Consider the following 18,852-nt stretch of genomic DNA (forward strand, 5'->3'; position numbering starts at 1 on the left):
TGAGTTTTGTGCTGTTATTACCATACAAATGACATCTTAATAAACCCATCTGCACTGTTTATATATTATTGCTTTATGCAGTTGTCTTTTAAAACAGAAGAAAATAGTTATTGTTCTCTGGCATATTCTTGTTACTGTTTATAGTCCTTTTATTTCAGTCTAAAAGATTCTCTTACATGACAATATGTGATAAAAACACATTCTCTCATATTTTTGTTCATGTAGAAAGCATAATTTATTTTAAAAGGTGTGTTTACGCAGATACAGATTTCTTGGTTGGTAGTCTTTTCTTGCATTTTGAAGACGACTTCTGGCCTCCACGTTTCTGATGAGAAATTGGCTGTTCATCCTAATAAGATCGTTTGTCCATGGCAAGTCACCGCCATCTCGCTGTTTTGAAGGTTCTCTTTGGCATTGACTTTTGTCAATCTGGCTATGACATGTACAGGTGTAGATCTCTTTGAGTTTAGTCTGCTTGTGTTTTGTTGAGCTTCTGGAATATGTAGATTAATAGTTTTCATTAAATGTGGGAAGTTTTTGGCAATTATGCAAATATTTTTTTGCTTCTCCCCTGCCCCCACCCCCAATCTCTGCCTGGGACTCCTATTAAGCACATGATGATTTGCTTGCTGGTATCCCTCAGGTCTCTGCTGTTCATTTCTCATTATTCCTGAGAATTTTATCATCTGAACTGACCTATCTTCATGTTTGCCAATTCCTTCATTTCACTTATTCAATTCACTATTGAAACCATTTAGTAAATATCTCATTTCAGATGCTGTAATTTTTAGCTCCAGAATTTCTATTTGGTTACTGGCCAGGCATACAACCTAGATGTCCAGGAATACATTGGAGCTTTTCAAAGTTTGCTGCAATCATCTAGTTTTCTATGATTTTCTTTTTAAATTCCTAGTTGGGCCCTTGTTTGCCCCACCTGATATCATGGCCTTTGGCAGTTGAGATGGTGCAAGCAGTAATTGTTTTGGTAATTCCCTGTGAGTAGGTCTCCCACCCCTGCTGAACTGAGCTCTGAGTCAAATCAAATAGCATCATGTTCTAAAATGTAGATTTTCCAGGCTGCTGCAAGTTCAGACAAAACATTGATTGTGATCTGGGGATGGTATGTTTCACAAAGCTCCCCAAGTAGTCATACCTGTTGTCTGCAGTGCTGCGAGGTTCTTGCTACCTCATCACTACAGCCCCAAATTAAAGCATTGTTGCCCCTGTCATCCTGCTGAGGGTTCATTATTTCTCTTAGATGGGTGATTTTCAACTTGTTCTGAATACTGTTTACTGACCAGCATTGTGGAATTGTGAATTTTGTTTGTTTGGCTGTGTGCTTGTTGTTTTTGTGAAAAGAGTAAGTTCACTGATGTCGTCACTCCTCCGTTCTGGAAGTTGATCTTAAGAGGCATTACTTTATAATTGGAAACATTTGGTAATTTTTAAAATGGCTATTAATAAATCAAAGGAAGTTCTTCCTCTCTCTAATTTGCTGAGTTGATATTCATTGTTGTCATAGAAACCAGCATGGCCTGTAATTTATTGAGATCACATATGACTAGAGTGACATGGCACTTATGGTGCAGGGCCAGTCTTTGCTGGGTTATTTCTGTCTTAAAAGTTTCTGTGTTTATATTCATTAATTTTACTAACATCCCTTGAGTAATGTGGAGCCTACATATGTAATAAAAAAATCCAGTCCTTGCTTTCAAAAGGCAAACATCTGAGGTAAAAAAAAAAGCATTCAAATAAAAGTTGGCAGAGGAATTAGAAAATTCTTGACTAATGCAACTTTTAAGCTTCTGTACAGAAAATTGGAACCCTGGCATTATTTTCTGCACATGGAAACATTTAACTCCATTATAAATAAAAATATATTCTCTTAAAATTATGAACACAGGCATCCAGAATTTCAGCACCCAGGTAACCATGCATGACATGGCTTGTTTGTGTTTGAAAATATAAACTGTACAGGTGCTTTAGACTTGTCCCTAGCATTTAAAACTTCCGACTCAAATCACACTCTTTTTCCAAAATTTAAATGCCATTAATACTTTCAGATTAGATGAAAGGTACACACCAGTATATATCTCAGTATTATTTAGGTATGCATGCATAATACCTACCTTTCCAGGGAAAGACATGAGAGAGAAGAAAGCCTGCTCCAGGCTTATGTTCTGCTGTAAAGAGACAGAATGTTCCGACTAGAAAGTAGAAAAAATGTTGAACAGAAGAGAAGCCATTAAACACAATCCTTCCCACACACTTAATGAGAGAACAACATGTCTTATTTTGTTCTCAACAGAAAGGAAAAATGATCTCCATAAAGTTGGAGCAGCTTGGTGATAGACTGGCTGCCTCAGAAGCTGTGAGCAACCTGAACCATGAATAGGGCGGCCTCTGTTCTCCCACAGAGCCCAGCTCGTGAGAACACAGGCCTCTGTGTCCTTCTGTATTCTTAAAAAGTGTTGAGGACATCAGACAGCTATGTTATGTTTTATGTGGATTATGTGTTTTGAACTATTAATTAAAATTAACAATAAAACCAATACATGTACACACATAACATATTCTTAATAGGAATATACTTTATAAAAGAAGGGGTGAAGGGAATGTCTCTCACTTCTCCACAGAACTCATTAGCATATGGCTCAATGGAAGATAGTGCCTTACGTCTGTTTTGTTTCCCCCTTTTATGACGTCACATGTCACTGGCCTGTGGAGACCTGTCTGTATGCTTCTGAGGGGAAAAGCTCGACAGAGGCACAGCTCAGGACTGCTGTGACAGTAGCCTGACTCCTTGGGTGCCTTTAAGGTTCATCATGAACCCCAGAGTCCCAGAGTACACCTTGAGGACCCCAACTCTGGAGTGCACCCAGGAATGCGGTGCTTGAGGTATGGGACCAGAGGCTCCCATGAGTGAGTGAACAAAAGTAGCCACATTTTCGTATCTGATGTCTTACATCATTGGGCCATGATGTAACTTGGCCGATTGCACTCATTTAAGTAGCAGGTCGACTGCAGCCACAGGACCTATCCTGAATCCACCTGATAATGAAGCAGTGATGTGCCCCTAGCCCCCAATGAGCCTCAGTGCATGGAGTGTGCTGAACTGACAGCGGCCCCTCTGTGGTGGGTGTGTTCTGTCACCTAACCATGTACCCCTTGGCTCTGGGGACACATATTGAGTCTGGACATACTTAGAGGGTACTCAGGGCAGAGAAACATTGGAAGACTAGTCCCAAACCACCATGGCCAAGTCAATAGAATAGTCAGCCATGATGCTAACTCATTTATTTGAAATTTTAGGAAACAATATTCAACTTGCAGTGAGTATGTCTTTGGGTCCTGCTATGGCTAAGTCATGTCCATCTGGAGTTCATATGTGGAGGCCTAACCAGTGTGTGCACCTCAGAATATGGTATTATTTGGACAAAGGGTCTTTCTAGAGATGATTCAGGTAAAATGGGGTCATAAGGTGGCCCAAATCCCGTATGACTGGTATTGTCAAAAGAAGAGAAGAGATGGAGATTCAAGATGGTGGTGTGAGAGGTGAGATGGAGAACTCCTCCTCAAACCACAAATAGTACAAATGTATACTTAATTAATACAACTAACCCTGAAACAGCAACAAGAAAGAAGGCTGAACCAGACTTCATAGAGACTTTACGAACAGAGCAGACCTCATGAAACAGAGTAGCATATGAGAGCCTTGATCAGTGGGACCCAAGCCCCTCCCCGACACCAGCTCACCAGCAGGAGGAAGAGAAATGGATCAGGGAGAGGGTGGAAGCCTGGGACTGCTGAACACCTAGCCTGGGAGATCTGCTTTGTGAGCAGAAACCTACATTGTGTGGTGCTTTGAATGTTGGGCAGCTGGGACAGGTGGAGAGCTTGAGAGACTGAGATTCTGGCTGTTTGGGAGGATGGGATATACATCTAGCCACTCTGTGTCAGAGGGAAGACAGGCAGTCTGAGAGGCTTCCTAGCAGCGAGAGAGCAGCTGAAGGGGTGGGGTTTGCATGGAGCTTGCTGTGTGGGGGAAGGGTTAGGTGGACAAGATTGTATGGGCACACTCTGCCCAGTAGGTTGGGAACTTTGAGGAGCTTCAGGTACTCCATCCCACTAGCTGCCCAGCTCCGAGACCCCCACTGTGATACGCAGCCTGCTGAGCCTTCCTCCTGGCCTGACAGCACCGGCTTGCAAAGCTGCAGTCACTGTGTGGCATCAGGCCAGCCAGAGGGAGGCCCTGCTTACAACAGCTAGAGACACAAAGCACAGAGGCTTACACCTGTGTGCTTGGCCCACTGGCTCTGACACTGGAGACAGGCATGGCAGACAGGAATCAGGAAACAGGTCTTTCCCCACCCCAGGCACCAGCTCTGCTCCCCTATGACTGCCAACCTCACTCTAGGGGCTGAGCGGCTCCAGAGACTGGAGCTTCTGGGCACTAGTGGCCATCACACAGAACTATGAAATACCAAAAGAACATGGTCCAAACCAAAATCTCACAAACTCCAGAAAAAGGGCCAAATGAAATTGAACTTACCAATCATCTTGAAAGAGAGTTCAAAATAAAAATCATAAACATGCTTATGGATGTACAGAAAAATATTCAAGAACCCAGGAATGAATTTAAGTTGGAGATTCAATCATTAAGAAATTCCATATCAGAAATGAAACATACAATGGAGGGATTTAAAAGCAGATTAGATGTAGTAGAAGAGATGGTAAATGGAATAGAAATTAGAGAAGAGGAATACAAAGAAGCTGAGGCACAGAGAGAAAAAAGAATCTCTAAGAATAAAAGAATATTGAGAGAACTGTGTGAACAATCCAAATGGAACAATATTCACGTTATAGGGGTACCAGAAGAAGAATAGAGAGAAAAAGGAATAGGAAGGGTCATTGAGGAGGTGATTGCTGAAAACTTCCCCAATCTGGGGAAGGAGATAGTCTCTCAAGCAATGGAGGTGCACAGACCTCCCAAAACAAGGGACCCAAGGAGGACAACACCAAGAGATATAATAATTAAAATGGCAAAGATCAAGGATAAAGACAGACTTTTAAAATCAGCTAGAGAGAGAAAAAACGATCACATACAAAGGAAAACCCATCAGGCTTCTCAACAGAAACCTTACAGACCAGAAGTGAATGGCAAGATATATTTAATGCAATGAAGCAGAAGGGCCTTGAACCAATTGGCAAGGTTATCATTTAAATTTGAAGGAGGGATTAAACAATTTTCAGAGAAGCAAAAGCTGAGAGAATTTACCTCCCACAAACCACTTCTACAGTGCATTTTGGAGGGACTCCTATAGATGGAAGTGTTCCTAAGGCTAAATAGATGTCACCCAAGGGATAGACAAAGAGTACAGAATATGATTCATAACATACAAAGAATGGAGGGGGAAGTTAAAGGAGGGAAAAAAAAAGGAACCTTTAGGTTGTGTTTGTAATAGCACACGAACTGAGTTAAATTAGGCTCTTAGATAGTAAGGGAATTAGCCTTGAACCTTTTGGTAACCATGAATCTAAAGCCTGCAACGGCAATAAGTACATACCTACTGTTAATCACCCAAAATGTAAATGGTCTGAATGCATTAATCAAAAGACACAGAGTCACAGAATGGATAAAAAAACAAGACCCATCTATAAACTGCCTACAAGAGACTCACTCCAAACCCAAAGATATACACAGACTGAAAGTAAAGGGATGGAAAAAGATATTTCATGCAAACAATAGGGAGAAAAAAAACAGGAGTTGCAGTACTTGTATCAGACAAAATAGACTTCAAAACAAAGAAAGTAACAAGAGAAAAAGAAGGACATTACATATTGATAAAGGGATCAAACAAGAGGATATAACTATTATAAATATTTATGCACCCAACACAGGATCACCTACATATGTGAAACAAATACTAACAGAATTAAAGAGGGAAATGCATTCATTTTAGGAGACTTCAACACACCACTCACTCCAAAGGACAGAGCAACCAGACCGAAAATAACTAAGGACACAGAGACACTGAACAACATATTAGAACAGATGGACCAAATGGACATCTACAGAACACTCCATCCAAAAGTAAAGGATACACATTCTTCTCAAATGTGCATGGAACATTTTCAAGAATAGATCATATACTCAGCCACAAAAAGAACCTCAGTAAGTTCAAAAAGATTAAAATTGTACCAACCAGCTTCTCAGACCACAAAGGTATGAAACTAGAAAAATTACACAAGGAAAATGAAGAAGCCCACAAATACATAGAGGCTTAATAACATGCTCCTACATAATCAATGGATCAATGAACAAATAAAAACAGAGATTAAGAAATGTACGGTGGAGCCAAGATGGTAGCATGAGTAGTTCAGTGGAAATCTCCTCCCCAAAACATATATATTTATGAAAATACAATAAATACAACTATTCCTAAAAGAGACACCAGTGGATGCAGTACAACAGCCAGCATACATCTACATCTGTGAGAACTCAACATCACATGAAGGGGGTAAAATACAAGCCACAGCCAGGCGGGACCTGAATGCCCCCTACCCCAGAACCTGGCAGGAAGAAAGGAGTCAGAACGGGGAGGGAGTGAAAGCCCTGGACTGCTAGAAAACCAGCTCTAGAAATCCACACCCGGAGTGCAGACACAAGGTGTATGGGGTGTTGGATATTAGAGAAATGGAAAAGCAAAACCTGTGGGCAGGTCCCCGCAACTGGCACCCCTGAGACAAAAGAAAAGTGAGTGCTTTTTGCAAGTCTTAAAGAGACAGGGAACTCACAGCTGGACAAAGTCATCCTGGCACACTTAGCTAGCAGCTGGGAATCTTGGGAAAGTTTAGGTGCCCTAAATCCCTGGGCAGCAGTGAAGCTCTGAAGCCCCTCATGGCACAAAGCAGCCTGTCAGTCATTCCCCCAACTGGCGCGGACCCTGACACACCGGCCCAGTAGTGGGAGAGCAGCAGCACGTGCTGGGGGTAACAGTGCCAGAGGGGACTGGGAGTGGCCCGTGAGAGCCTGCCACAGTGGTGACTGAGTGGCCCAGGACATGTGCCAGTGGCCGCAGTGCCAGAGGGGCCCGGAAGAGGCCCGCATACACCTGCAGCAGTGCCAGAGGGAGCAGCCATGCTCCCAGCAGCTGATTGGAATCCCAGCCCAATGCACAGCCTCCTGGGCCAGACCCAAAGGCAGCTGCTGGCACACAGCTGCCCAGCAGGGGCGCCACTATCACAGAATAGCGCACCTGGCATGACCGCCACTCACCTCAGGGCTCCGCGCTGTTCTGACAGAGACCCCACCCACAGCAGCTTAGGGGACTAACCCTGTGGCTGCTCCAGGAGTGCAGGTAACTGACATAGGCAGCAAAAAGGGCAAGGCATCCAGGAAGCAGGAAAGGACTTTCCTCTCCCAGCTGACACACCCACAACCTGCCTACAGCCACCACTATCACAATGAAAAGGCAGAAAAATTTAGTCCAGTCCAAAATAGTCCAGACAACCCATGAAAGAGGATCTGCAGAGACAGACCTAACCTGTCTCCCTTAAAATGGATTCAAAATAAAAATCATAAACATGCTGATGGATCTGCAGAGAAATATGCAAGAGCTAAAGGAGCCAGTACAGAGGGAGACTACAGAAATAAAACACTCTGCAAGGACTAAAAAGCAGAATGGATGGGATGCAAGAGGTCATTAATGGAATAGAAACCAGAGAACAGGAATGCATAGAAGCTGATGCAGAGAGAGATAAAAGGATCTTCAGGAATGAAACAATATTAAGAGAACTGTGTGATGAATCCAAAAGGAACAATATCCACATTATAGGGGTACCAGAAGAAGAAGAGAGAAAAAAAGAGATAGAAAGTGTCTTTGAAGAAATAATTGCTGAAAACTTCCCCAAACTGGGGGTGGAAATAGTTGCTCAGACCACGGAAGCACACAGAATTCCAACAGAAGGGACCCAAAGAGGACAACACCAAGACACATAATAATTAAAATGGCAAAGATCAAGGACAAGGGCAGAGATTTAAAGGCAGCTAGAGGGAGGAAAAAAGTCACCTACGAAGGAAAACCCATCAGGCTATCATCAGACTTCTCAACAGAAACCTTACAGGCCAGAAGAGAATGGCATGATATATTTAATGCAATGAAACAGAAGTGCCTTGAACCAAGGATACTGTATCCAGCACGATTATCATTTAAATATAAAGGAGGGATTGAACAATTCCCAGACAAGCAAAAGGAATTTGCCTCCCACAAACCACCTCTATAGGGTATTTTAGAGGGACTGCTCTGGAGGGGAGCACTCCTAAAAAGAGCACAGAACAAAACACCCAATATATGAAGAATGGAGGAGGAGGAATAAGAAGGCAGAGAAATAAAGAATCATCAGACAGTGTTTATAATAGCTCAATAAGTGACTTAAGTTAGACAGTAAGGTAGTAAAGAAACAAACCTTGAACATTTGGCAACCACAAACTTAAAGTCTGCAATGGCAATAAGTACATATCTTTCAATAATCACCCTAAATGTAAATGGACTGAATGCACCAATCAAAAGACACAGAGTAATAGCAGGGATAAAAAAGCAAGACCCATCTATATGCTGCTTACAAGAGACACCTCAAACCCAAAGACATGTACAGATTAAAAGTCAAGGAATGGAAAAAGATATTTCATGCAAACAACAGGGAGAAACAAGCACGTGTTGCCATAGTAGTATCAGACAAAATAGACTTCAAAACAAAGAAAGTAACAAGAGATAAAGAAGGACATTACATAATGATAAAGGGCTCAGTCCAACAAGAGGATATAACCATTATAAACATATATGCACCCAATACAGGAACACCAACATATGTGAAACAAATACTAATAGAACTAAAGGAGGAAATAGAATGCAATGCATTCATTTTGGGAGACTTCAACACACCACTCACTCCAAAGGACAGATCCACCAGACAGAAAATAAGTAAGGACACAGAGGCACTGAACAACACACTAGAACAGATGGATCTAATACACATCTATGGACTCTACATCCAAAATCAACAGCATACACATTCTTCTCAAGTACACATGTAACATTCTCCAGAATAGACCACATACTAGGCCACAAAAAGAGCCTCAGTAAATTCAAAAAGATTGAAATCTACCAACCAACTTTTCAGACCACAAAGGTATAAAACTAGAAATAAATCATACAAAGAAAGCAAAAAGGCTCACAAACACATGGAGGCTTAACAACATGCTCCTAAATAATCAATGGATCAATGACCAAATTAAAATGGAGATCCAGCAATATATGGAAACAAATGGCAACAATAACACAAAGCCCCAACTTCTGTGGGACACAGCGAAAGCAGTCTTTAGAGGAAAGTATATAGCAATCCAGGCATATTTAAAGAAGGAAAAACAATTCCAAATGAATCGTCTAATGTCACAATTATTGAAATTAGAAAAAGAAGAACAAATGAGGCCTAAGGTCAGCAGAAGGAGGGAGATAATAAAGATCAGAGAAGAAATAAATAAAATTGAGAAGAATGAAACAATAGAAAAAAATCAGAGAAACCAAGAGCTGGTTCTTCGAGAAAATAAACAAAGTAGATAAGCCTCTAGCCAGACTTACCAAGAGAAAAAGAGAATCAACACATATCAACAGAATCAGAAATGAGAAAGGAAAAATCATGACAGACCCCACAGAAATACAAAGAATTATTAGAGACTACTATGAAAACCTATATGCTAACAAGCTGGAAAATCTAGGAGAAATGGACAACTTCCTAGAAAAGTACAACCTTCCAAGACTGACCCAGAAAGAAACAGAAAATCTAAACAGACCAATCACCAGCAACAAAACTGAAGCAGTAATCAAAAAACTACCCAAGAACAAAACCCCTGGGCCAGATGGATTTACCTCAGAATTTTATCAGACATACAGAGAAGACATAATACCCATTCTCCTTAAAGTTTTCCAAAAAATAGAAGAGGAGGGAATACTCCCAAACTCATTCTATGAAGCCAACATCACCCTAATACCAAAACCAGGCAAAGACCCCACCAAAAAAGAAAACTACAGGCCAATATCCCTGATGAATGTAGATGCAAAAATACTCAATAAAATACTAGCAAACTGAATTCAACAGCATATCAAAAGGATCATACACCACAACCAACTGGGATTCATCCCAGGGATGCAAGGATGGTACAACATTTGAAAATCCATGAACATCATCCACCACATCAACAAAAAGAAAGACAAAAACCACATGATCATCTCCATAGATGCTGAAAAAGCATTTGACAAAATTCAACATCCATTCGTGATAAAAACTCTCAGCAAAATGGGAATAGAGGGCAAGTACCTCAACATAATAAAGGCCATATATGATAAACCCATAGCTAACATCATACTGAACAGCGAGAGGCTGAAAGCTTTTCCCCTGAGATCGGGAACAAGACAGGGATGCCCACTCTCCCCACTGTTATTCAATGTAGTACTGGAGGTCCTAGCCATGGCAATCAGACAAAACAAAGAAATACAAGGAATCCAGATTGGTAAAGAAGTCAAACTGTCACTATTTGCAGATGACATGATATTGTACATAAAAAACCCTAAAGACTCCAGTGCAAAACTACTAGAACTAATATCGGAATTCAGCAAAGTTGCAGGATACAAAATTAACACACAGAAATCTGTAGCTTTCCTATACACTAACAATGAGCCAATAGAAAGAGAAATCAGGAAAACAATTCCATTCAGAATAGCATCAAAAAGAATAAAATACCTAGGAATAAACCTAACCAAGGAAGTGAAAGACCTATATCCTGAAAACTACAAGACATTCTTAAGAGAAATTAAAGAGGTCACTAACAAATGGAAACTCATCCCATGCTCCTGGCTATGAAGAATTAATATCGTCAAAATGGCCATCCTGCCCAAAGCAATATATAAATTCAATGCAATCCCTATCAAATTACCAACAGCATTCTTCAATGACCTGGAACAAATAGTTAAAAAATTCATATGGAACTGCCAAAGACCCTGAATAGCCAAAGCAATCCTGAGAAGGAAGAATAAAGTGGGGGGGATCTCAGTCCCCAACTTCAAGCTTTACTACAAAGCCACAGTAATCAAGACAATTTGGTACTGGCACAGGAACAGAGCCACAGACCAGTGGAACAGAATAGAGACTCCAAACATTAACCCAAACATATATGGTCAATTAATATACGATAAAGGAGCCATGGTCATACAATGGGGAAATGACAGTCTCTTCAACAGATGGTGCTGGCAATACTGGACAGCTGCATGTAAGAGAATGAAACTGAATCACTGTCTAACCCCATACACAAATGTAAATTCAAAATGGATCAAAGACCTGAATGTAAGTCATGAAACCATAAAACTCTTAGAAAAATACATAGGCAAAAATCTCATGGACATAAACATGAGTGACTTCTTCATGAACATATCTCCCTGGGCAAGGGAAACAAAAGCAAAAATGAACAAGTGGGACTATATCAAGCTGAAAAGCTTCTGTACAGGAAAGGACAGCATCAATAGAACAGAAAATTATCCTACAGTATGGGAGAATATATTCATAAATGACAGGTCCGATAAAGGGTTGACATCTAAAATATATAAAGTGCTCACACACCTCAACAAACAAAAAGCAAATAATCCAATTAAAAAGTGGGCAGAGGAGCTGAATAGACAGTTCTCTAAAGAATAAATTCAGATGACCAACAGACACATGAAAAGATGCTCCACATTGCTAGTCATAAGAGAAATTCAAATTAAAACCACAATGAGATATCACCTCACACCAGTAAGGATCGTCACCATCCAAAAGACAAACAACAACAAATGTTGGCAAGGTTGTGGAGAAAGAGGAACCCTCCTACACTGCTGGTGGGAACGTAAACTAGTTCAATCATTATGGAAAGCAGTATGGAAGTTCCTCAAAAAACTCAAAATAGGAATACCATTTGACCCAGGAATTCCACTTCTAGGAATTTACCCTAAGAATGCAGGAGCCCAGTTTGAAAAAGACATATGCACTGCTATGTTTATCACAGCACTATTTACAATAGCCAAGAAATGGAAGCAACCTCAGTGTCCATCAGTAGATGAATGGATAAAGAAGATGTGGTACATATACACAATGGAGTATTATTACTCAGCCATGAGAAGAAAACAAATCCTTCCATTTGCAACAACATGGATGGAGCTAGAAGGTATTACGCTCAATGAAATAAGTCAGACAGAGAAAGACAAGTACCAAATGATTTCACCCATCTGTGGAGCATAAGAACAAAGAAAAAACTGAAGGAACAAAACAGCAGCAGACTCCCAGAACCCAAGAATGGACTAACAGTTACCAAAGGGAAAGGGACTGGGGAGGATGGGTGTGAAAGTCAGGATAAGGGGGAAAAAGGGGCATTACAAATAGTGCACATAATGTAGCAGGAGGGACTCGGGAAAGGCAGTATATACAGAGAAGACAAGCAATGATTTTATAGCATCTTACTACACTGATGGACAGTGACTGTAATGGGGTATGTGGGGGAGACTTGATAATAGGGAGAGTCTAGGGACCATAGTGTTGTTGAAGTGATTGTATATTAACCATACCAAAATTTTAAAAAACTAAAAAAAAAAGAAGACAAGAGATGAGGACACAGATGCACAGAGGGACTGCTATGTGAGGCCACAGGAGGAGGGCATCTATATGCCCAGGAGAGGCCTCAGGGGGACCCGCCCCTCCACACTGTGACCCTGGCCATCCAGGGCCATGACCAGGAGGGACCAGTGTCTGTGCTTTGAGCTGCCTGGCCTTGTGGTACCTGTGGCTGCCCTGGCAGACTGAAGCAGGTCCTGTGTGTCAGATGTTGCTGCAGACATGAAGCCTACCCAGTGGACTTTCAGAGGGACCCCACACTAGCTAGCAAGATGCTCCCTCTGCCCTGAAGGACCCAGGCTCGGAGGGCAGGCGAAGACTTGCTGAGAGTAAGTGGAATATGGTCATTTATATCAGAAGATGTGACCTCAGGCCACCACTTCCTGGCTGACAAGAAAGTGTGCATTAATCAATGTGTCCTGACATCTGTTGTACGCTGACCTAGATGTTGGAATAGAGCCTGGAGTTTGGTCCAGAGAGGTGCCAGGCTGGATGGGGGCCAAGCCTGCAAGCTCACAATGAAGGGCGGTGGACTTACAGCAGGAAGTCCCTGCCACAGAGCACACAGGGCCTGTTGGAGGGGCTCTTGGGAGGGGCCAGAGGGCTCCAGGGAGCAGGCCTTTCCACACAGCCTGAGGATGAGAAGGCGCTTGTGAGGAGAGGTACTAAGCATGCAAAGGCCCTGGAGTATGAGGTGTGGTGTGTCGGGGTGGGGAGAGGATGAGCAGGGTATGAAATGAATAGGGAGCAGTGTCCGGGGCCCCAGGGTTCCGTCAGCCACATGAGTGGAAGCCAGAGAACCACTCCCTCTGTCCAGGCCCTGGGGACCCCTGCTCTGGAACTAACCTTTGTCCTAGCACCTTGATTTAAATCTGCACGTCACTTTCAAATGGTGTCCTTTCCTAGGAGGAGGGCCCACCTGAACCGTTTAGGGACACTGGATGTGGTCTTCTGCACACTGCCGTATGCTGGTGCGGTCCACTTGCTTTGGAAGTTATTGTAGACACAGTGTGGTGGGATTGCTCTGTCCAAAAGCCCTAAACACCCAGGGGTAAGGTGAAGCCTGGTGTCCTGTTCTTCAGGGAAGATTGGACGGCCACATGGACAGTAAGGCTCTCTTTTGGGAGCCTGGATGGCATTGTCACTTCTGTGTGCTCACCTCCCGGCATGCGTCCGGCACGCAGGTGGGCCAAGGAAGGCAATTGGGTTGAATTTGGTGGAACAAACCTTGGGCTGTCTCTGCCAGTCCTGGACTGCTTGCCAGTTTGATGGCTAGCAGTCACTGCTGGATAGAGGCAGATGATAGTAACATAAACCTGTACACGTCACAGATTTGGCTAAGGTACCCCCTGCATTCACACCACCCCCACCCCTGGGATATGACCATGCTTCTCCTCCTGCAGATGCCCACACCCTGTTTCCTGAATCCCTTTGGTCCTGTGGGCTTACAGCTTTGCTGGGCTTTCTTCTTTTCTCTGCTCTGTATTGGTTTGCCCGCCCTGGCAACCCTACTAAATGCCCCCCAATTCCCAACAAATGTTAATCTTTGGATTGTGGAATGGGTCCTGTGAATTCTTGGAAGATTGAAATGATAAATCCCCCTGTATCTTCCATAGCACTCTATTTCCCATTTTTAAATAATGAGTGGTCAAATAATAAAGTGTTTTGTGATATAGTTAAGCTAAAAGTTTCAGAGATTTTCTGTGAAACAAAAAGATACAATAGTGCAATGCATGGTTAATTACAATTATGAACTAGTTGTGACATGATCATGTGCTTTAACACTATATAAGCATGATCTCCACATGAGATCATCATTGGATAGAACAAACAATCAGAAGGGAACATTAATACAAAATACATGCCAAATAAAAATCATTAAAAAATTGAATGACAGTACCACAGATATTTAATGTCAGCATTTGTCATCATTAAAGGTTAAAAAGCACAAAGCAGACGTGACCTTATCCAAAAGCCCTCATCTTTGTTTCATGACCAATGGTCCAGACATGGAAACACTTCTTTCAGTTTTTGTTGGTCGAATGTCTGCCAGTGGAATTGTCCAAAAAACCATCTTCTGGTCAGGCCTTTGGGTGCATATTGCTCCTTATGAGCTCATTTGCATTCTCACTGGCCTGCCCTGGTTTTGGTTTTGTTGCTGAAGTCAGTATTGCTTCTGCTGCTTCAGTCGCTGCATCCATCTCCCATCTCCCATGAGGTGTTTCATAACGACACTCGCATCTCTTTGTGGATTGCTTTTGTTGAAGCACATTAGTGATTGTCCAAAAGAGCTATTTTTCACAGCAGAAGAGCTGTCCTTTTCCACTTCATATAGACAGCAAGCTGAAAGCACTTGAGCATGCTGCTGACAACTTCAAATATTCCTTGTTATATGAGCAACTGAGCTTCAGCTGCCACAAAACAGCTTTATTCACGTATTGGGCTTTGAAAACTCTTGGGCTTTTTTTTCATAATACTGCACAGTGTGTCTTACTGTCCAAAACGACCTGTGGTTTTATATTTGTTTTTATCATCCTTGAGTATTGTCTTCTGCAAAGAAGAATCTCTCAGTGGAGAATGGTTGGAAGAGTTTTATGATTTTTCTTACACTGCATGGTGTGGAAAACTCCTCACTTAAATAGCGAATGGATTTGATGGCACAGTCTGGATCAGTTACCCCGCTGCCACCCTGACTTGCGAATCTGCACTGTGCTCCCTGCTGCTGCTCTTTGTGCGGTGCTGTGTCTTTCAACCTGTTGCCATGACACAAACATGTTGTCACAACCAGGTGGACATCTAGTTAGTTGTAGGGTAACTGCTGAGTCACCAGCAATAACTTTCTGAACTTTCCCATAATTGCTCCCTGTCTCTCGTAATCTGTATTAGTTCTATGGCTGCTGTGAATTACACCCAAACTTAACAATTTCGAAGTAAAACTGTGTGTCATCTCAGAGTTTGTGTGGGTCTGGACCCCTGGAGCAAGTGTGTGGAGTGGCTATGGCGCCAGGTCCCTCCAGAAGTTGCCACTGAGCTACGGGCCGGGGTGGCGAGCACCTGGAGGTTTGATGGGAGGGGGACACTGTCAGGTGCTCTCTGCTGTCAGGTGCATCCCCAGATGTGCCTTTGCATGGGGTTCCTTTGGAACAAGAGGTCTGATAGGGAGGGAGGGAGAGTTCCTGAACTGAAGCTGTGGGCTTTATAATGACCTCTTCGTGGGGGTGACACCCAGCACATTTGCTGCTGGTGAAAAGCAGCTAGGAGCGCACTGCCCATCCTCTGAGGGATCACCAGGCTGTACAGGTTGGCCTCCCGCAAACCAGATCTGGTTTTAATTCAAAGGTTTCTAGTATTTCCTGAGCCAAACTAGTACTTTTTGCCCAGATTTGCTCCATGGGTTCTTCTTAAACCAAGTTTCCCTCGAACCTCAGTGCAGCCTGATGCTCATTCGTGTGTCTGAATCCCACAATTTGTCCTCATATCCCTTCAAATGTTTATTTGGTTATGTCCACATGAAAGCAACAGAGAACATTGTTCTATTTTATTGTTATGGTGATGTAGTAAAGCCTTAAGTGGAAGCAGATTTCATGCCCATGCAGTCCTTTGCTTCAGAACCTTGTCCCCAAAACTCACTCTTTCATTTTTTTCTCCAAATCCTTTTTTAAAGTTAGAATATAAACATGTGAAAAAATCAGTAAAAATGTTAATATGTATATATGGATTTTAAAATAAACTATGCCTTATCATATTATAACTTATATCCCAATAACAACTTAGGGCATTTTACTTGATTTTTTTGAGATTCAGATCTCATGGACAAGGTGGGCAAAAATTTGCAGTGGAGATAAATGGACATAGCATCATTTTTCTGGCTCAGAACAATGTCTGATAGCTCACAGACTCTATCCCCAAAAGCTTACTGCTTAATTGATTGATATTCATAGAAACATGCATATCACTGTTTTCTATGACATTTCTAAACTCCTCACACTAAGTGTGATCTAGCATTTTAAGTGTTAACAGTGTAGAAAAGATGGCAGTAAACAAAAGCACTGAAACACAGCAAAGTGAACAAAAATCTCAACAAAAACAACATTTTGTCTCAGTTTTCCTCTCTAGAAAATAGAGGCAAAAAAAATCCAAAGTTAAAGCAAACAAAACAAAGCACAAAAAATTAAAAAAACAAAAACAAAGAGATTCTAAGAGAAAGACTCTGACCTCTTGCCCACAAAGCTTAGTGTCGTGGATTTTCCTCTGGTTTCTGAATGAACCAAAAGGCCACACTTTGAGCCAGTGACTTTTTGTTCTTTTTCCGTAATTATTGTGACTGTCTGCAACACAAGTGATTTATCCTGTGTGGATAATCATTGTGCAGCTGGTTACGTTTGTTACTGTAAGTGAGCACACAGCTTCCATAGATGCTTGTGTTTTCTCTTCCTAACAGTTCTGCACAAGGAATCATGGTTACAGCTGCCTAGGGAGACAAGCCCAGGCTGACTAACCAGCTGCCCATGGGCTAAACTCAAGCTACTCTTTATAGAAAATGTCAAATGCACCCAGACACACACACACACACACACACACAGAGAAGGCTAAAACGATCCTCCTTTCTGGGTTTTTCTTCAGCAACCATCAACTTAGGGCCAACTTTGTTACTCACTTTCCCCACCATTGGATTGTTTCAGCCATCTCACATATTATTTCATCCGTATGTATTTCTGAATATGCTTTGGATAAGATAAGAGATAAGAGCTCACATATATGTTACAACTAGTTGACACACATTTGCAGGGTTATTTCTCTTTCCTTTCTCCTCCCCTTTTTTCCTTCCTTCTTCCTTTTTCTTCTTAAACTTTTTTTGCAATTTATTTGTTAAGGAAACCAGACTGTTTGTCCTGTTAATTTCTCACTCTGGATTTCACTGCCTGCATCTCCCTGTGTAATCTGACATGCACCCTTTGCCCCTGTACTTCTTGCACACTGGAAGTTAAGTGCAGAGGCTTTATCAGATTCAAATTCAATTTTGTGAGAGACTCTTGCAGCATGGTCTCAGGAGCAGCCATCAGGTGGTGTCTCCTCTCCTGAAGTGAGCAGCGGGGAAGATCACCACATGCATCTCTTATTTCAGAAGACTGCAAGGTGATGATATCCCCCTATTGTTTCTTACTCTCTCCTAGCTAAAATATTCCAAAGTACCTTTATCAGTTTCATTACCCTGAGATAAATTCCTTTGGGAAAAGCAAGATAAACTGATTTTTCCCCTTTATGTTTTAATTTTTAAATAATGAGTTGTCTACCTCATATCATCCAAAAGTGACAAACAAGGATTTGCTGTCAAAAGAATCATTAAGATTGCACGGACTGAAACATACTTGATCTATTTCAGTCAATGTCGGTGTTTATTCTTATTGGTGCTCAAATTGTCTCAACTCTGACAGAAGCTTCCAAGTTGGCTTCTGAGTCTTTCTGCAAGACCTCACTGTGACACAAAGGAATAGAGCTCAGTGACCAAGAAATTAACTTTGAACTAGAAAGCATATCTGCTGGTCTGAAGTACTGATCCACTACCCCCAGTGCAGAAACCTCACCAGGAATAACTCAAAGGTGAATAAAGATCTAAAGATGTGTGCATTTATTCAAAAATATCAGCAAGGCTCTATCTAAATTCTGCACGAGAATTAACATTTAGAGAGCACTTCAAACACTCCATGGAAGAAGAGAATAGACATTATTCTCAAGCACACACAGAGCACACTCCAAGATGGACCATATTCTGCATCTTCAAACATGACTTAGCAAATTTAAGGAATAGAAAGTATACAATGCATGTTCTCAGAACACAACAGAAATTAAACTAGAAACTAATAACAAAGCTAGATGGAAATTTCCTATTTGGAGATTAAACAACATTCTTGAAAATAACTCTTGAATCAAAGAAGTCTTAAAAGAAATTGAAAATACTTATAACTAAATGAAAATAAAAACACAACTTATCAAAATTTGAGGAATGCAGCTAATACAGTTCTTAGAGGGAAAAGTATTGTATTACATGCATATGTTAGAAAAGCAGAAATACATAGATTGATAACCTAAGTATCCACTTTGGGAAACTAGAGGAGGAAGAGTAAATTGAATCTACAGCAAGCAGACAAAAGAAAA

General features: G+C 41.6%; 1 long non-coding RNA gene across 1 annotated transcript in view; it reads right to left on the reverse strand.

The window, feature by feature from the left end:
* Nucleotides 1-243: 243 nt before the first annotated feature.
* Nucleotides 244-18,852, reverse strand: part of LOC140850102 (uncharacterized) — a 42,194-nt gene continuing 23,585 nt past the window's right edge. Inside the window, exons 3-4 of the long non-coding RNA XR_012132856.1 lie at nt 2,130-2,207; nt 244-493 (exon numbers count right to left, since the gene is read on the reverse strand). This is a non-coding gene — a long non-coding RNA (uncharacterized lncRNA). The remainder of the gene's footprint in view (nt 494-2,129; nt 2,208-18,852) is intronic.

The sequence above is a fragment of the Manis javanica genome, chromosome 6 (genome assembly GCF_040802235.1).
Source record: "Manis javanica isolate MJ-LG chromosome 6, MJ_LKY, whole genome shotgun sequence".
Lineage (NCBI taxonomy): Eukaryota > Metazoa > Chordata > Mammalia > Pholidota > Manidae > Manis > Manis javanica.